Source organism: Camelus dromedarius, chromosome 35 (assembly GCF_036321535.1).
Source record: "Camelus dromedarius isolate mCamDro1 chromosome 35, mCamDro1.pat, whole genome shotgun sequence".
Taxonomy (NCBI): domain Eukaryota; kingdom Metazoa; phylum Chordata; class Mammalia; order Artiodactyla; family Camelidae; genus Camelus; species Camelus dromedarius.
This window is the reverse complement of record NC_087470.1, coordinates 9,398,045-9,418,200: the sequence shown is the minus strand read 5'-3', so window position 1 is coordinate 9,418,200 and position 20,156 is coordinate 9,398,045. Positions and strand designations below refer to the sequence as shown.

Genomic DNA, 20,156 nt, shown 5'->3' with positions numbered 1-20,156 from the left:
TCCATTAACATTTACAGTAATTAATGATAGATGAGTGTTTATTGCTATTTTGAACATATTTTTGCAGTTGATTTGGTATTTCTTCTTCCTTTCTTCTTCCTTTTGTGGTATGGTAATTTTCCTTTGTATTATCTTGGATTGTATTTAGTTTTTGTGACTCACTTGTAAGTTTTTGTCTTGTAGTTACACTTTTTTGTAAGTCTGTTAACCAATTACTGTAACTGTGTGTACTAAACAGATAGTAATGTAACCTCAAACCCATCCTACCAAGAACAAAAAAATTTAAAAAACAGAAGAAGAAAGAAAATAATACTCTATATTTTCTTGCTTCCCTCTCCCACTCAATGATTTATATGTCTTCTTTTACAATTTCATGTTTATTCTATTTGTAATTCGTGGTAGTTATCACCTTTCCACTTATGAGTTCTCATTTCTGTAGCATCGTGCATCTTTTCTATTTAGAATAGACCTTTCAATATTTCGTTTAGCATGGGTTTAGTGTTGCTAAAGTCTTTTAGTTTTTGCTTCTCTGTGAAATTCTTTATCTTACCTATTCTAAAGGATAGCTTTGCTGGAGAAAGTAACCTAGGCTGCATCTTCTTTTTCATTCAGGACTTTGAATATATCTTGCCACTCCCTTCTGGCCTGTAGTGTTTCTGTAGAGAAATCAGCTGAGAGCCTTCTCTTGTAACTCACTCTTTGTTTTTCTCTTGCTGCATTTAGGATCATTTCTTTATCCTTCAGTCTGGCCATCTTGATTATGCTATGTCTTGGTGTGGGTCTCTTTGGGCTCTTCCGGTTTGGGAACCTTTGAGCCTCCTGTACTTCGGTGTCTGATTCCTCCTTTAGGTTTGGGAAGTTTTCAGTCATGATTTCTTTAAATACCTTTTCCATCCCCTTTGTTCTTTCTTCCCCTTCTGGAACCCCAATTATACATAGATTGGCATGCTTTATATTATCCCATAGGTTCCTTATATTGTTTTCTTTCTTTTTTATTTGTTTTTCTCTCAGCTGTTCTGATTGGGTGCTTTCTGTTGTCCTGTATTCTAGGTCACTTATTCATTCCTCTGCATTATCTAGCCTGCTTTGTACAGCCTTTAGTTCTGACCTCATTTCAGCCAATGAATTTACCAATTCTACTTGGCTCTTCTTTATAGCTTCTATTTTGTTTTTGACATATTTTATGTCTCTAAACACTATCTCTTTTAGTTCCTTCAGTAATTTGATCACTTCTTTTTTGAAATATTGATCTAGTAGGCCATCAATGTCTATTTCATTGATCGTTCTTTCAGGGGATTTCTCTTGCACTTTTAATTGGGAGTACTGCCTCTGCTTCTTCATAATGCTTATAACTCTGGCACTGTGGCTTAAGGAGTATCAGTTATCTATTGTGATCCTTAAAGGAGTTTATTTATCTATCTAAAGTCTTTGTGGGAATAAAACTTAAAAACGAGAGAGAGAGAGAGAATTTTAAAAGAATGGAGGAAAAGAAAGTTTGAAAAAAGTGTATAATCAATAATAGAAGAGCAAGTTGAAGCAGATTAGGAATCGAGTTGAGGTGTCTTTTAAAAACCTTAATAAAAAGAAGAAAAAAATCAAAACACAATATTTGAAACCTGTGAATAAACAATAACAGATCAAAACCAAGAGAATTAAAAATGAAATAAGAACTGTAAACATATAGAACTGTTTAAAAAGTAAAGATTAAAAAGGTAATAGAAAACAAAACAGACATAACAAGATTTAAAAAACAAAGATATGTTCTCCTAGAGACTGTGCACTCTTAATGGTTTTATTGAGAGGTCTTTGTGTCTTCACCCTGTTTCACGAACTCAGCTTGCTCTGTTGGCCCCCTCGTCTGTGCTGCTCACAGTGTCCGTCGGCAAGAAGATCATGCTCCTCCAACACTGGGTCAGGTGCTGCTCTCCTTCACGGTGGCCTGGTGGGTCACTCCCACTCCAGATGCTGCAGTCAGTGCTGTGCCAGTTGCTCCATAGGTGGGCTCAACTTCAAGAATAACAGCTATATGGAGATATAATTCATGTACCATAAAATGCAGCCTTTGAAAGTGTGCATTAGGGTTTTAAGAACATTTCAGGGTTGTGTAGCCATCACTCCCAAAAGGAACCAGTACCCTTTAGTAAGTCACTCCCTAACCTTCCTTTCCCTTAGCCCCCAGTAGCCAACACTCTACTTTCTGCCTCTACGGATATGCCTGTTCTGGGCATTTCATATAAGTAGAACCATACAGTATTCTGCCTTTTTTGATTGTCGTCTTTCATTTAGTGTGACATTGTCAAGGCTCATCCATGGTGTAGCATATTTCGGTACCCAAATTCCTTTTTGTGTTCAGATAATATGCCATTGTTATAAGTACACCACATTTCTTATCCATCCATCAGTTGATGATGAATAATTCTGCTGTAAATGCTCATGGACAAGTTTCTGTGTGAACACATATTTTCAGTTCTCTTGAGGATATATCAAAAATGGAATTGCTGGGATGTATTCTACTTTTAACATTTTCAGGAATTGCTAAAGTAGCTTTTAAAGTGACTGCACCATTTTATATTTCCAGTAGTAATGTATGAGGAGTCCAGTTTCTCCACATCCTCATCAACACTTTATTACCGGGTTTATAGATACATATTTATATATCATATATCATATATATTTGTCATCCTAGTTGGTATGAAGTGGCATGTCATTGTGCTTTTGATCTCTGTTTCCCTAATGCCTACTGATGTTGAACATCTTTTTATGTGCTTATTTCCCATTCGTATGTCTTCTTTGGAGAAACATCTATTCAAATTCTTTGCCCATTTTAATTGTATTTGTCTTTGTATTGTCACGTTTTAAGTCCTCTTTGTCTATTCTGGAAAAAAGTCCCTTATCAGGGAAAATATTGGAAATATTTTCACCCATTCTGTGGATTGTCTTCTTACTTTCTTGATGAAGTCCTTTGAAGCACAGAAATTTTTAATTTTACTGAATTCCAGTTTACTTGATTTTTTTCTTTTGTTGTTTGTGCTTTTAGTGTCATATATTAGAAGTATTTGTAATCCAAAGTCCTGAAGATTTTCTCATTGTTCATTTTCTAAAAGGTTTATAGTTTCATGTCTGTGATTTGTCTTGAGTTAAATTTCATAAATGGTGTTAAGATAAAAGTTCAGTTTTCTTTCTTTCCAGGTGTATGTTCAGGTGTCACAGCATCATTTTTGTAAAGATTACTTTTTCCCCATTGGATTGTCATGGCACCTTGTCAAAAATTAACTGGCTACATGTAAGAGTTTGTTTATGGACTCTCAGTTCTTTTCTCTCAATCTATTTGTCTGTCCTTTATGCAAGTACCGCACTGTATGAATTACACTTTTGTTAGTGAGTTTTGAATTTGGAAACTTCAAAACTTTGTTCTTTTTCAAGATTGTTTTGACTATTCTGGGTATCTTGCATTTCCATATTAGTTTTAGTATCAGCTTGTTCATTTCTGTCAAAAAGCCAGAGTTGCATTGAATCTATAGGTCATTTTGAGGACAATTGCCATCCTAACAATAATAAAGCTTCTGATCCATGAACACAGAGGAGCTTTCCATTTATTTTAGGTCATTTTTAAATTCTATCAGTAGTATTTTAGTTTTCAATATACAAGTTTCAGACATTTTTCTCAGTATTCCACATATTTTTCTTAATATTCCTAAGTATTTTATTCTTTTTGATGCTATTGCTAATGAAAATGTTTCCTTCTTTTTATTTTTTGATTATTCACTGCTGTTGTATAGAAATATAATTACTTTTTTATATACTGATTTATGTCTTATAATTTTGGTCAGACTGGATTATTAATTCTAATAGGTTTTTTTTTCTCTCTCTCTTTTTTCTTTGTGGATTCCTTGGGATTTCAATATATAATATCATGTCATCTGGAATCGAAATAGTTTTATTTCTTTCTTTCTAAACTAGAGGCTTTATTTTCTTTGTCTGGTTGCTTTGACTAGAACCTGTAGTACAATGTTGATTTTGGGAGGAATTAATTCAGTCTTTCACCATTATGTATGTTCTTTGCTGCAGGATTTTCATAGATGTTGTCTGTCAAGTTGAGGAAGTTCTCTTCTATTCCTAGTTTTTATCCATTATTCTATTAATATGGCACATTACATGAATTGACTTTTGTATGTTGAACTGCCTTTGCATACCTGGATACATCCCACTTAATTGTGGTCTATTTTATATGTTACTGGATTGGATTCGCTTGTATTCTCTTGAGGATTTTTGCATTTATATTCATAAGAGATACTCTTTAGTTTTCTTGTGATGCCTTTGTCTGTTTTTGGTATCAGTGTGATACTAGTCTCATTGAATGAATTGGGAAGTGTGCTCACCTCTTTATTTTCAGACGAATTTGTGAAGCATTTTATTTTTTGTTTGTTTTTGTTTTTGTTTTTTCTTTAAGTAGTTGATGGAATTCACCAGCAAAGCCATTCGGGCCTAGCATTTCCTTGTGGGAATGTTTTGGATTACAATTTCAGACACTACTTATTGTAGGTTTATTTGAGTTTTCTAGTTCTCCTTGAGTTAGCTTCATTCATTTATGTGCTTCTAGGAATTTATCAATTTCATCTAGATTATCTCATTTATTGGCTATATAATTATTCTTGTTATTCCCTTATATTCCTTGTTATTTTTGTAAGGGAAGTAGTGACATCCTTCCTTTCATTTCTCATTTTAGTAATTTGAATCTTCTCTCTTTTTTTCTTCAGTACTAGGTAAAAATTTCTCAATTTTGTTGATCTTTTCAAAGAACCAACTTTTCTTTTTGTTGATTATTCTGTTGTTCATCTATTCTCTATTCCATTTATTTCTGCCTTTAGTATTTTGATTAGAATGTTTAATTCATTTACATTAATGTAATTTCTTATCAGGTTGAACTTACATCTGTTATCTGCTTTCTATATGTCTTTTACTTTTCCCATTCCTCTATTACTACACTTTTTTGGACAAAGTAGGCATTTTCAAGTGTGCCATTTTAATTTGTTGTTTATCTTTTTCTTCTCCTCCTCCTCTTCCTCTTCCTCCTCCTCCTTCTCCATTGCCCTGGAGATTATAATTAACATCTTTTTTTAAAGCAATCTAGTTCACATGAATGCCAACTTAATTTCAATAGTACACAAAAAATTTGCTTTGGTATCAGTCTTTTCCCTCCCCCTCCTCATGCTATCACTGTCATACAAATTACACCTTTATGCATTTATAAGTGCATCTACACAGTTTCATATGTATTGTTTTATGCAGTTGTCTTTTACATCAATTAGAAGAAAACACTTACATGTAATACTCTATTTACACTGTTTTATTTTTTTACTCATGTAGTTACCTCTGTTAGTACTCATTATTTTTCAGGTGAGTGTCCTTTCATTTACAGCTGCTGGACTATCCTTAATATTTCTTTTAGAACAGGCCTGTTAGCAATGGATTCTTTCAGATTTTGTTTTTGTAGGAGTGTCTTAATTTCTCCTTTACCTTTTTTGAAGAATCATTTTGCTGGCTATAAAATACTTGGTGACAGTCTTTTCCTTTTATCACTTTGACAACACCATCACACTGCTTCTGGCCTCCATGGTTTTTGATGAGAAATCAACTGTCTTACTGAGGAGCCTTTGTATATGTTGAGCCACTTTTCTCTTTCTGCTGTCAAGATTCTTTGTTCTTGTCTTTTGACACACTGAGTCTGATGTGCAGATTTTAGATGTCTCTATGTTTATACCATATGGAGTTTGTTGAGCTGCTGGGATGTACAAATTAATGTTTTCATCAAATTTGGGAAGTTTTCAGCCATTATTTCTTTATATATTTTTTCTACCCCTTTTTTTTCTCTCCTTCCTTCTGGCACTCCCAATATGTGTGTATAGGTATTGTTGATGGTGTCCCACCTATCTCTGACACAGTGTTCATTATTTTTTCATTCCTTTTTCTTTCTGTTCCAAAGACTGGATAATCTCACTAGTTTTAAGTTAACTGACTTTTTCTTCAAAAAGTTCATATCTACAGAGAAACCTCTTATTGAAGTTTCCATTTTAGTCATTATATTTGTATCACTAGAATTTCTAGTTGGTTTTTAATATAAATTTTAACTATTGATATTCTCTGTACAATGAGATGTTCACATAATTTAATTATTTAGGCATGGTTTCTGTTAGCTCTTTGAACATATGTGTAATTGCTTATTTATGTCTTTGTCTAGTAAGTCCAGTGTCTGGGTTTCCACAGGGAGTTTCTATTGACTACTTTTCCCCCTGTGTTATGGCCAAACTTTTCTGTTTCTTTGTACATCTTCTAATTTTCTGTTGAAAACTGGACATTTAAAATAATAAAATGTGGCTCATCTGAAAGCCAGAGTTTCTTCTTTTCCAGGGCTTATCGTTGTTTCCATTGTCATTGCTGCTGCAGCTATTTATTTAGTTACTTTCCTGAACAAATTCTTTAAAGTCTGTATTCTTTATCATGCATGGTCATGAGATCAGTGTGTGTGCAGAAAGCCTAGTTGTCATCACTGTAATAAATGGACAGTGATTTCTTTCAATGCCTGGAGCCAATCGTTTGAGCTGTTGTCAGGTGGCTGTGTGTCTGTGTGCTGAGGGAGGCCCTCAGAACCGGCAGGCAGTCTGCAGCTCTTCCGTAGCCTTTAGTTCTTGCTTAGGCAGAACCTCAAGTTCAGCCAGAGTTGAAGGCTTAAGATTTTCTCAGACCTTTCCTTGCCATGTGCCACATATGTGTACGGCCTTCTACAGTTCACGGAAGTTTTTGGAGCTTTTTAACCCTACCTCCACCCCCAGAACGTCTCATTACTTAATTTTGCCTTCGAAGTTTCCTAGTCAGCATGTAGTTAGCCTCTACTGGTACCACTGCCTCAGGCAGTTGTAATGTTAAATACTCACTGCTGATTGTTTTCCACAAACACTCTGGGGACAGGCTGTTTGCACAGCATGGGTTTGAGATAGATCAAATACTGACAGCTCTCTGGGGACGGATTTTTTAGGTAACTTCATATCACATCTGCTCCTACCTTGATTGTGAGACTGTTGCTTTTAAAGGCCACCATTTAGGTGAGGATACGGGGATGGGGGTACATCAAGTTACAATGCCACAAGACTCACTATCTTTATGGAGATTTTGCTGTTTTGTTTTTTCTCAAATAAACACTCCCCGGATTGCTGGAAGCCTTGGTTTAATTTCCAGAGTTCTGCAGAGGTTAATTTTGACAAATTTTGCCATTGTCATTGTTTCATAGAGGAGTAAGTTTTCTAACATATTTACTCAGATATTCTAGAAGTGTATCCCATTTGCATTTGTTTTTAACTGAGTTACTTGCAAGACTAACTAATTCTACAGCTCCAGCCCCATTCAGATAAGAGTCCATCTGCATGGCTTCTCCTAAAGGGAGCAGTGTGCAACCTGTTGTCAGTTTGTTGTTTTCCTTATTAAAGTGTAGGGGTTTTTAAAAATATGCTCAGGAATAGCCTTTTGTCACTTTTACATGTTACAAAACTTCCACTAGTCTGTGGCTATTTTTTTCCCTCTCTTTTCGTTGCTTTAATGAAGTTCCCACATTTAAGGATTTTCAGTATAGCAGTATGTGGATGATGTTCACACAGATGAGACATTTAACTACTGTCTAAACCTCACTCTTTGCTCTGATTCACTGTCTAGAACATCTGAACACATCTACTGAACCCCGTGTACCAATGGATGCTGACAGCCCTAATTAAAAAAATGTTTTTTAAGTAAAGCAAAAATATTAAATTTGACACTGGAAAAGACAAATCTCATATTTCCTAGCTGATCTTGCTTTCTGTGATCATTAGCTACATCATGTTTATAGAGCCAACAGGCATATTGAGCTACTGATTTTATTTCATCTGATTTTAGAATGCAGAACACATTTCAGGCCCACTTATAGCTCCATATGTGTAGCTTTAAGGATATGTACATATGATGATGTCTTTATTTTAAGTATCTTATTTTATTTTAAGTACCTACTCCTGTGAACCTCATTAAAGAAAGCTTCGAAATGCAGAACTGAAATTTTTCATACCACCATCATCCCGTAGCATCTCTTTTGCACTTAGATGTTTTGTGGCAGAGTATTTTTCTGCTCCCTAGAAATGATCAATGTTGAAGTGGAAAAAGTAACCCTCCTCTAATAAATATAGTTCAAATCACACACTTATCTGAAAAATGGCCACCATTTTAGTCCACACCAATCCATCTACTCATACTGACTCAGAGTCCTCAACACAGTCAATCCACCACTGAAGTCACGGTCCTCAGCACACGTTCTATCCCCTCCCCATTCCTTGTTGTTTCTGATCTACTTTTGTCCAACGCATCCTGCCAGTCTCTTCCCAGCCTGACTGCAGTTTTTAATTTTTACCTTTGAGTTCCAGGCTGCGCCTAGTGATTACCAGAGAAATGCCAGACACCTGGTTCATCAGGAGGGGTGGGGAGGATTTCAGGAAGTTGTTACCCTAACTCAATTGCAGATCAGTGAGTGGCTGTTGTGACCATTCCTTCTAGATCTCTGCCATGCCGGCTGCATCCACTTCAGTAAAATAACGTTGCTCCTCCAAACACCTCTGCCTCCATTCATTGGGTTTCTGCTTTCAGTGACACTCAGATGCTGCTGCTGGGCATTATATATATACATATATATATATATGTATATATATAATTTTAATTGAAGTATAGTCAGTTACAATGTGTCAATTTCTGATGTACAGCACAATGTTCCAGTCATTCATATACACACGTATATATATGAATTCCTTTACATATTCTTTTTCATTAAAGGTTATTACAAGATATTAAATATAGTTCCCTGTGCTATACAGAAGAAATTTATTTTTTTAGCTATTTTTATATATAGTAGATAATATTTGCAAATCTCAATCTCTGATGGGCATTTTTAAAGCTACATCTAGAACGCTTGCTGCAGAAGAGTCTGAGAAATATATTTTCAACCTCATGGCCTTTTGGTTAGGAAGTTGGAATAAAGGCTGAGCTGGCTCACCTAACTTGTCTGCATTTGTGAGTAAAGAGGTCTGAAATTTCAAGGCCCAGTGAAATGTCCCAGCCCTTCAGTAGCAAACTCTGAAAGCAACCAAAATGCTCCCATCTACCAGAGCATGACTTGTCCTTAGACACTGCTGGACATAACCACCAACGCTGTCTAAGGCATCGTCTTCATCTGGTGCACACTTTCTTTAGATGTGTAATATCCTGATTAACAGGACAAGCTGGTTTGGATTCCCAAGGTCACAGGCAGCCTTCTGCCTGACTTTGGTGTATATATGTTCATTGAAGAGTCCTCTCTCAGATCAGCTAGAGCTGCCTGGTGTGTGGTTTGCCAGAAAAAGTGGGTGCAGTGCTCCCCACCAGAGTCCTACAAGTTGTTTTATTGCAGGAAGAGAGAGAGCAAAAGAGACAGAACAGGAAGTTCTTTTCCAGCCTCAAACACAGTCACTCCCGCCCAGGGCTCTTGCTCTGGGACACACAGCAGTGCAGGTCAGCAGCGACGTGGCCCCGGTGTACTCCAAAACATGGTGTGGTTGTACTGGGCTATCTGTGTCTTTCATGGACCCTGCAACGTTCTCGGCTTTGTGAAATGGGGAACTAAGGAACTCCCACCCATGCCTGTAGCTCTCAGGGTTTGCACCCTTATGAGTTTCGAGGATTTGCTGCTAATTCATTCTTTTTCACCAGGTCATTTGTCGGTTACACGGCAGTCCTGTGACTTCCTTATCAGAACTGCTCCTTAAGTTCGGGAATTAGTGAAAAATGCCATTTTACCCTGTAAGATCATGTTCAGGGAGGAGGAGGAAGACACCACAGATCAGAATTGCTATTTTGCTTTTTTTTGTTGTTGTTTTCATAAGCCGTCTCCTGTTGTCAAATAGACACTGAGCAAATGAATGACTGTTACACTCCCATTTGAAGTATGAGGAAAATGACACTCATGGAGAGGAGACAAATTTCCTGAGGTTCCAAAGACAAAAAGGGATGAGCACAGAATAAGATCCCTGCAAATTTCTGGGCTATCATCAGCCTTTAGGTCAGTGACAGAGTGCCGTGTGTAGTAGTAAAGTTGTAGCGTGCTTTTAGAAGGGTGCAGATGTTCTTGTTTTTGTTGATACAATGACACTGTTTTGTCTGGGACTCTGAAAAAGAGAAATGGGTTAGAAAATTTTAGTTTCACATCCTTGGTCCTTCCTCAACCTCACAGATATGGACCTTTCCATCTGTAGCAGGATTAAGACAGCCCCAGCCTTCCCGTCTCATGAGATCAGTCCTCATTCATTTCATCCCTGCCCACCTGTAGGTGATAAAGCACAGCATGATTTTCCTGCCCTGCTTCACTGATTCTTGTGAAATTAGGTGTTTGAAGAGAGAAACTCATGAAAGGAAGCTGCTTTTTTTAATATAAAGTGCAGTAATTTTCTTAGCAGAGAAGGAAATAGAGGATTTTCTTCATTGAAAAACAATAGAGATTTCAAGACCATCTGTATTTCTGATGCATAGATGAAAATGACAAAATCTAGAGGGATTACAGAAACACAAGGAAGATACCAAAAGTGCCTTTAAAGAGATTTTCTAAGACTGGGCTTGTAAAGAGACTGTTAGTTGACATCTACCCTCTTCTCACCCATAGTCCCTCTCCTTACGTTGGAAAGGGCCAGCGTTTCCCCTGTGTGCAGTCCTGGTGCTTCAAGTGAGTTGTGGGGCAGGGCGGTGCACATGGGGCTGCCTTCAGTTTGTCCATCGTAAGTAACCCCTGGCAGTTAGAGGGCAAGTGTGTTGCAACCTCATGAACCAGCCGCCATGCTCTCCGGGGTGTGTGCCCATCTCAGCTCATCCCGGCTCAGGTGAAGGCAGAGCAGAGAGTGGTGGCAAGAGGTCAGCCATGAGTAGCAGGGAGCACCTGGAGTCAGCTGGGACCCAAGTGGCTAGGAGTTGCAGGTGGAATTTCCAGGACTTCCCACAGCTCATTCATACAGCTAACACTTCTCCAGGACCTGTGATGTGGTGGTGCTTCTGTTGCGAACAGAACCAAATCCCTGTCCTCATGAAGGTAACATTCTAGTGGACGTGAGAAATGATACACACAGAAGCAGATCCAGGTCAGGACACATGAGTGCTGTCTATTTTGGAGTGCACAAGGTGAGATCCTTTGGGAAGGAATGTATGATACAGGAAAATGTGGGGGAGGGGATGGCCGGATCCCAGGTCTTATTTGGGTCCTTGGGATGCACCTCGCCAAGTGTAGGCCCTTGGTTTCCACAGGATAAAATTGAAGAGAGAGCCACAGTTCGGTAAATTTAGATTTATTCAGAGAGATATATACTCCATAGACAGAGTGGGCTGTTTCAGAAGGCAAGAGAAAGGCCATGAGGTGTGGGGGTTGGGTGCTCCAGTTTAAAGTAAAAGTAGATACACACTCCACAGACAGAGCGTGGGCTGTCTCCCTCAGCAGAGAGAGCAGCCACGAGGTGTGGGGTTGTTAGTTTTTATGCACTCAGTATCTTCATATGCTAATAAGTGGGAGGAATATTCCAACAGCTTTGGGGAACGTGTTGGGATTCCCAGAAATTGGGCCAGAACTCACCCTTTGACATTTTATGTTCAGCCTTGAACCTGTCCTGGCACCTGTGGGAGTGCCATCTAGCATCCTGCTGTATTTCGGTGAGTGTGTATTGAAGACCAAACTCTACTGGTAGTTGACTTTTCCACCGTCTTGGTGCTAATGGCTGTGCCATTCCTTTAATGGCTGTGCCCGGTCCCCATCCCTCCTGTCTCATGAAGGAGCTCTGGATTGATTGCACAATTGCAGAGCAGGGGACAGAGTGGAAAGTACTTCATAAGTGGAAGTAGGAAGGCAGAGTTGGCAGTAGAATTCTCAAATCAATTATAAAGTAAGGGTCTTCTGTTTGCTGGGGTTACCTGGTATCCCATTAGGGAGCTGTGAACCTTGGGGACTTCAGTGAGTGGGTGGCTCACTGTGTATACAGTGTTGCTTCTTAGGTGGCCCGAGGACAGTTGGCTTATTGGTGACCCATTCACTCAAGCAGGGGTCTCTTTGGGGACTTTCTGCACTTGAGGCTAACATGGGTCACATGGGGGGCAGGACCGGCCAGTCAAAGCTTGGTCCACAGTCACCTAGTGCTCTCAAGGCTTTCATCCCATGGATGTATCACCTCCCCCTGGATGGGGACAAGGGCACAAGTGGTGGGGCAGCTTCTCAGTGGTGGATGCATTGCTCTCTGGACTAAACACTCAACAGCATGAACCCCTGGTGTTGGCCACAGCCTTGGCTAGATGAGGCTGCTGGGTAGCTGAGCTCATGAGATGTAGGTGCCATTCTTCCATTCTCATCAAGAGCTCTTCTTTTGAAGGTTCTGGTCAGAGAGGCACAAATACTCCCTAGCCCATTAAAAAAGAACAGTCTCTTTCACTCGGGGAAGGGCACACAGAAGGGGAACAGATCATCCCGAGAGCAGGAGAGGCCAAATCCGTCCTGCCATCAGGGGTCTGACAGACGAGCCAGCTCCGTTCCTCTTACTAGTTGTTTACTTGGAGGATCTGGGGTATTTGGGTGACCTGCAATTGTCAGGAAATAGTACATGAGGGCTTTGTAGATTTTCTGGTCCGGTGTTAACTCACACCATTGTAGCTGTCATGCAAGAAAACAAAACTTGGTGGACAACAGGCCATGGCCTCTGCTCCCTGGTGGAGCCAGGAGATTACAATGTTAAGTACAACTGCAGGGGCATCATATCTACGTTAAGAGCCCAGATGGCCTTACATATCTCTCATGCTGGATGTCTAAGTTGCAGAGGGAAACTGGATTCCATCCAGCTGTCTGCCAAGAAGGAGACCAGAAGTGGCCTACCCTGCCAACTGTGAGCTCTTTGCCTCCATTGACAGCAGCATCTATAGCAAAAAGCTGGGCTGCCACCTGCGTTTCCGTGTAAACATCCGAGTAGCCACAGCAATGGCCTCGTGAGGGTTGGTGTGCCCAAGGAAGCGGTGTGTGGGACGGAGGGAGGAGTGCCGGGGTCAGACACAGGGCGGGCAGGCAGGCAGTGATGACATCTCTGCAGAGCAGACACCATGGAACCCAGCCAAATGGAGGTGGGTTTTGGAGCAGGGAGCTTGGTCAGTGCCGTGTTGTTCGTAAGAAGATCCTGGGCTCTGGATCCAAGAAGTCATTGGCTTGATTCCTGACCCCAACCCTCATCTTGGGCAAATGTTTGAAGCTTTCTGTGCCTTTGTTTCTTGGTGTCCCAAATGGGGAAAATAGTAGCAATTACCTCTGAGAGTCAGGAGGGCCTTTATAGTTGTCATTTCATTATGCTCACAGCAGCCTATGAGCACGGTTCTAGGTCCCCCAGTTTACACGTGGCAGACGGGTAACCTTTTAATCAGTAATCAGGCAGCTAAGAATGGTCAGAACCAGCATTTGAATTTGATTCCTGTGTCCAGATTATTTCTATTCTAACCCAGTATTACAGGAAAACTCGTAAACTCAGAAGAAACACTGCTGGGAAGTGGGTGCTTGAAACATGTTTGTCATTGGGGAGTGTTGAGTTCACGTTCCTCACAGCCTGTCTGAGGCTCCCTGTGTCTCCGGCTGTCCCTGGTGGGGTCTGCAGCACTCTGGGCAGCTTCTCCTTGATCTCTACCCCAAGGCTCTCTGCTCTCTACAGGTTGATTCTCAAACATGACTGCTCAGTAGAGCTAATATCTAAAAACAAAAAAAGATGGGGAGGGTACGGCTCAGTGGTAGAGCACGTGCTTAGCATGCAAGAGGTCCTGGGTTCAATTCCCAGTACCTCCATTAAAATAAATAAAGCTAACTACCCCCCAAAAAAGGAAAGAAGTATTTAAAAAACAATAAAGAGTACAAAGGCCCCACTCCAGGCTGGGGTGCACTATGTCTTAAAGGCTCCCAGATGCTTCCCATGTGCAGAAGGGTGAAAGTTACCCCTCTACAACTCTTCTCATGAGTTTGTCCACTCACACCCATTAGCCTCTTTAAACAGGAAAACTACTTGGCTCAGCCTAGAACTTTCTCCTGATTTCTAGACTTTTATTTGCCTACTGGACATCTCTCCTGGGGCCCACAGTCACCCAGCCAGAACTGAATCAGTTGTCTCCTTTCACGACTTGCCCCTCTTCCTGCCCTTCTTATTTCAGGGAATGGCACTATAATTTAGGACACTGCCAAAACCAGAAAGCTGACAGGCATCTTTGACCTCTTCCTGCCCTTCCATCACACCTGTGGCCAATCCGTCCACCTAGTGAAATGTTTTCTACTCTCTCCTCATGGAGGGGCCTCAGCAGGCCTTCACATGAACCTGCCAATAGGTCTCCCTGCCTCTAACTTGTCTCCTTCTAGATCATTTTGCATGTCTCCTCTACCTTGGAGGCACACAGAGTCCTGTGTGATGTGCACCTGTGATCTCTCCACCTGGTTGCCTCACCTACCTCCCACACCCTGTGCTCACTTCTAGACTATTTGCAGTTCCTGGAAGTGACCTGGCTCTATTTTGTCTCCCTCCTTTGCATGTGCAGCTCCCCAGGGAGAAATGGCCTTAAAATTATACCTTCACCTGATCACTTCTAGGGCATCTCAGAACTCACCACAGTGGTTCCCTCCTCAGGGAGAGCCTTGGCTACAGTTCTGGCTCTCTGCCCAGAGCACCCACTGCTGACTGTTATCCAAGCCCTCTTAACACGCCTCCTCAGCCATCATTTCACGACCAGTCCTGTGCACCTAGGAGCTCCCGGAAGCAGGGACTGTGTCTTTTTTCTCTTTATTCTCAGAGTATGGTAGAGACTCAGGTATAATGGTGGAGGGAACAGTGGTTATTCTGGAATTTCTCTAGAGTTGGGGCCTAGGGTTAACAGCCTGGTTGGAAGAAAGGCTTAGGGGATTTACCCTGAAGCCACATTTTCAATTAACATTTCATGTTGTTTTTGTCTACTATTTGAGGTTACGAGTCTTAAACAGAATAACGATTTCTAAAAGTTAGTTTACCGAAGATTGAGGAAAATGGCAGTTTTCCATATTTAAGAATATTATTTTAATTTTGTGTGACTGGGGTGGTGGAAAATAGAAATGCAGGGGCTACTAAAGCATTCTCATCCCATTCCCCACACTCAAGTCCTTCTGACAGAAGAGACAGGGATGTGAGGAGAAGGCTTGGAGGGTGGACCGTGCACTTCTTTTAAATTATGACAGTTACTTGTGCTTTTTTAACTTTCTTTTTTAATGGAGGTACTGGGGCTTGAACCCAGGACCTTGTATATGCTTAGCACGTGCTCTACCACTGAGCTATACCCACCCTTCCCCCAGATATTTGTGTTTTTAGTGGGCATAATGTGCTGGTAGCAGGTATTTTAGCATCAGACACAGTAACCTGCCTCTGACCATCATGTTAATACCTTTCCCCTGAGCTAGAGAGCTACATAGTCTGTTTTCACAAGTTCAATAAATTATCTACATTTTCTTTTTTCTTAAAAAAAAGGCATTAACTCATGTTTCTCTTTACTATCGCCTATAAATAAAATGTGATTTTATTAACCGTTTACCAAAGTGTTAAGGGTAATAAGTATTAAGTACAGATTTCTGAAGCATCAGTCATCACTGAAGATCCACGTTCTGCTGTTCTCTCTCTCTGTTAGTCACCTTACTTCTGGAGATCTGGAAGCGTCCCCAGGAGGAACTTGGGTAAGAATGGGACACGGTTGAGCAGGAAGAACAAGTCCGGCCAGAATAGGAGGTGTGGTGTCCCCACGTGGAGACAGATAAAATTACCCAGGAAAAGCGGGCGCTGTTTAGATGCACTTTAGTCTGTTTACTTCTGGGCTTGTCAGCCTTGGCTGCATGTTGGAATCACCAGGGGACCTTAAAAAATGTTGCTGCCTGGATTCCATCACTGCAAACTCTGATGGTACTTAGTGGCCTGGGGTGCATTCTGGCATAGGGAAGTTTTTAAAGTTCCTCTGGTTATTCTAATGTGCATCCAAGTTGTAGGAGCCCTGCCTGGAATGGTGGACACAGAAGAGAAGTGTGGTCCTTCATTCATAGTAACAGTAAAAAGGGGGAAAAAAAAACGTCTGGTATAAGTGTATAAGAAGAGAGGCATTGACTTGTATCCTTTCATAACACCAATAAATAAATGCAAAATATAAATTAGCTGCTATGACATAGATGTAGGAGGAAAGACACATTGGTTTTTATAGTTGACTCCCATTTTTTCACATGTGCCTTCATTATTGCCGCCTCCTTTTCATTGTAGACTAGGTGCCCCTTTGTCTTTAACTAAGTCCCGGTCACTGCTTCCCCTTCCTGTTGGGATGTGCACAAAGCAGCATGGCTCTCATCCTAAAGTCAGAGAAAGTGTAGAAGAAGCAGGGAAACATTTGTTGAGGTGCCATCAGTGTTTGAGCAGTGTTTGAGCTAGGCATTTTACATACTTGGAAATGTAAATTTATTGCTGCCACTCCTGCTGCAAAATTAAAAAATAAAACTATGTATCTTTATATCAACTTTCCAGAGCTATGAAAAGATGATTTTTTGAGTCATCTGTATTATTGCTTCTTTCCATCAGCTGAGATAATTTAGAGCTGATGGTACTTGCAGCCAGCAGCAGCAGGACAGTAGGTTGTGAGCATGAATAACTCTTGGAAAGAAAATGCTTTTACTAGGAGCATCTGAAAATGTCTCCAACTATAGATTAAATAAATTGAATCACAGATCTACAGAATGTTGGCACTGAAAAGTTCTGGAGGGAACAGGTAAAACTCCTCTTTTTATAAATGGAAAAAAATGAGGTTCAGCTACCAATAGAAAGTGACATTTGTCTTTTCCAATGTAATAAGCTTCTAATAATCCCCATTATGAATATTTCCCATTGTTTACAACTGAAGATGGGGGTCAAAGCATATGTTGGTAAAAGGCTGTACATTCAGAGTTGAAAGCTGAAACTTAGACAAAATTAGATGTTCATAATGCTTTTGAGTCCTGAAAAACAAAAACGTATCATATTGGCAGCATACAAAAAATACTGAAGAAAAGTTTTTTGGTCATTTAAACTGCCAATTTTAAATTTAAAATTGACAGCTAATAAGTTTAAATTTTCATTAGAACATGCTTGTTGAAAAATTGAAGATGGAAACTCATTTCACTTTATCGTTCTTCCTTATTTAAAAAATTGCCTAATTTTTTGTTTAGTTTTTTAATTGAAGCATTTTACTTTACTTGTGAAAGTATGCTCCATTGTTTAGAGAGGCCAGCATTGTGGTAGTGAGAGCTTGGGAATGAAGTTGCCTAAATTCACATTTGAACACAGCAGCTTGCTTCCTGAGTGATCTTGGACAACTTAACTTCTCTGTGCCATAGTTTCCTATAAAATAAGAATAAGAGAGTTGCTTCTTCATGACTGTGGCAAGGACGGGTTGAAGTAATGTACAGAATCTACTTGGAAGACTTCCTGGCACAGAAGAAGGGCCATGTACTTAGGGACAGCTATTATTATACTATATCTGCTTTTATAATCCAGGTAAATCTTGATTCTTACTGATTTCATCTCTTAAAATAATTCGAAATATAAACTCTAAAATGGAAACTCTAAAACTTCATAGTTGTAGCTAATTAACACACAAAGCTCAACCAAGAAACACACAGTGGAGACCAGGTAGCTGCCGACACCTGTGAAACATTCTGTCCTACATGGACTCTATGCTGTCACTAGAGTCACTTCTGAAATCTAAGGCAAGCTCAGGAGTAGAGCTTTAAAGCTTGGCCTCGTCAGGTACCCAGACCCCCAAGCTCAGACCATGGCAGGGAAACATTTTGCTGTTCACGTATGCATTTTCAAAAAAATAGTATTAAAATGAACACTGTACGTATTTTGTTGTTTGTTTGACATCGTTAACAGAAAAGAAAAGAAAAGAAAAAAACAGGAAAAAAACCCCATGTAATTACAAATAATGAGGCTATGTCTGAAAATTATTTTTTTTTTAATTATGTTTAGGATTTATTGACCAGTTAGGAGAAAAGTCATTTCATTAGTGTAATCCCTTGATTGACTTAACTTGTTTTTTTAATTAGGAAGAAGAACGTTTTCCATTTACCACCTGGGGAAAGTGTATACATATAACCCTTTGTGCAAGTGCTCTTTTTCTGGGTAAGAACCTGCCACAGACTTTTTAAAATCTAATGTGAAATCCTGAGAAAACTGAAAGTCAAGCTGGGAACTATGAAGTCTCATAGAGAAAACTTTTTCCAGAGAACATCTGAGCCAATGCAGGGTGCCACTCTGGAGGTTCCACTGTCTCTTCTGCTCACAGTGCCTCCCCCAATTCTTTTCACCTCATTTGTTCAAATCAGATCAGTGGTTTAGGATTCTCCATGGTCTGATTAAGAGACCAGATGGAGGCATTAATATTTCTAAAATTTTCCAAGAGTAACAACCAAGGTAAAATGTCTAAGAATAACCTAAGAAAAGGATAGTAGGAACTATCAAAAAATAAAAGTAAAAACTACTGAAAGACATAAAAGATGCTTTAATCACATGATTCTAGATTAAAAGATCATATCTCCAAAATATCAGAAGTTATAAAGTTGATTTGGGGTTTACTGTGAATAAAATCATATTAGTAATATAATAATTAATAAGATAATGAGACTTTTACTAGTTCAAGAATAGCCAGAGTAGAAAATAGGACAGGAAGTCCAGATATGGGCTCTGATATCAATAATAATTTAATATAAGAGATGGAAGGCATTACAAATCAGGGAGATAAATAAAGGTTATTCAGTGAATGGAACACTTGTTAGCTAGTTGGGGGGAAAAGAAAAGATTGAAATCATACAGTGAACCACATATTGTGATAAATTCCAGAAACATTTAAAAAGTAACACAATTAGAAAAAAACTAGAAATAAATATGGATGTTTACACAACCTCTAGATGAACAGTAACTTTCTGAGGAAAGTATACAAAGATTTCCATGCATCAGAAGCATCCTAATTTTAAACAAAACACCAGAGGATGTTATTTGTTTACAAATCTGACAAGGGGCTAATTCCTTCAATACATAGAGAGTTCAGATCACTTCAAAGGTAACATCAAAAAATCTCAGGAGCGTAGAAGGCAGAGAAAATGAACACACATTCACAAAGGAAAAATAGATGTCACACTCCAATGGTAATTCACTCAGTGCACATCAAAATGAAGTAGTTTTCCACCTCTCAAGTGACACAGCTCTGTTTATGAGGATGAAATGCCAGTGATCACCAATCCCATGCCTAGGTTACTGGATATTTTTTGTGAAGTATGGTTGATTTACAATGCTGTGTTAATTTCTGGTGTACTCCACAAGCCTTCTTAGAAAGCAGTCTGGCAGTTGATATCAAGAGTCAAAAATATTCATATGCTTTAATCCACTAATTCAGCTTTGAAAAACTTTTAATCAGGAAGTATTTCAAAATGGCAGGGAAAAATCAGTATGGATGCAAGTCACAGACATACTTTTATATGTATATATATATATATAAAATCTCAGCCAAAATATTCTTCCAACCCTTCACAAAGTAGAATAGTACGCAGCCATGAAAAAGTGTGCCCATGAAAATATTTTATGACAAGTCAAAGTGTTATGCTTACGATAGGCTTGAGAATAAATTTAATATATAAAATGATTTTTAATATACAAACAATGTACACTTCTGAAGGAATTATGTCTATAGGTAGAAGCATTTTTCTATTTTATTTTTTATTCATTTTCAGAGTTGGAGTCTTTCATTGTAGGTGACAAAATCAATTTCCAATGTGTTTAAACAACACCCAAAAAATGGGGATGCATGGGATTTATTGGTTTCTGTAAATGAAAACCTCAGATCTGAGGTCTGGCTTCAGTCAAGGAGAGATACTATAGCCCAGATGATGTCAAGGGCTGGTCTTGTCCTATCTTCATTCTGTGTCCAATGATGTCTCAGCATGCTGCTTCTAGGCACTCAGCATCCCAGATCATCCATCCAAACCAAGAAAGGTCTCTTTTGGCAGCTTCCTCTCTTGATAGAGGAAGCTTATCATT

At 39.4% G+C, this 20,156-nt stretch overlaps 1 pseudogene; it reads left to right on the top strand.

Moving 5' to 3' along the window:
- The window catches only part of LOC135319987 (anoctamin-6-like), a 64,459-nt pseudogene that overhangs the window by 24,307 nt on the left and 19,996 nt on the right, over nucleotides 1–20,156 (top strand).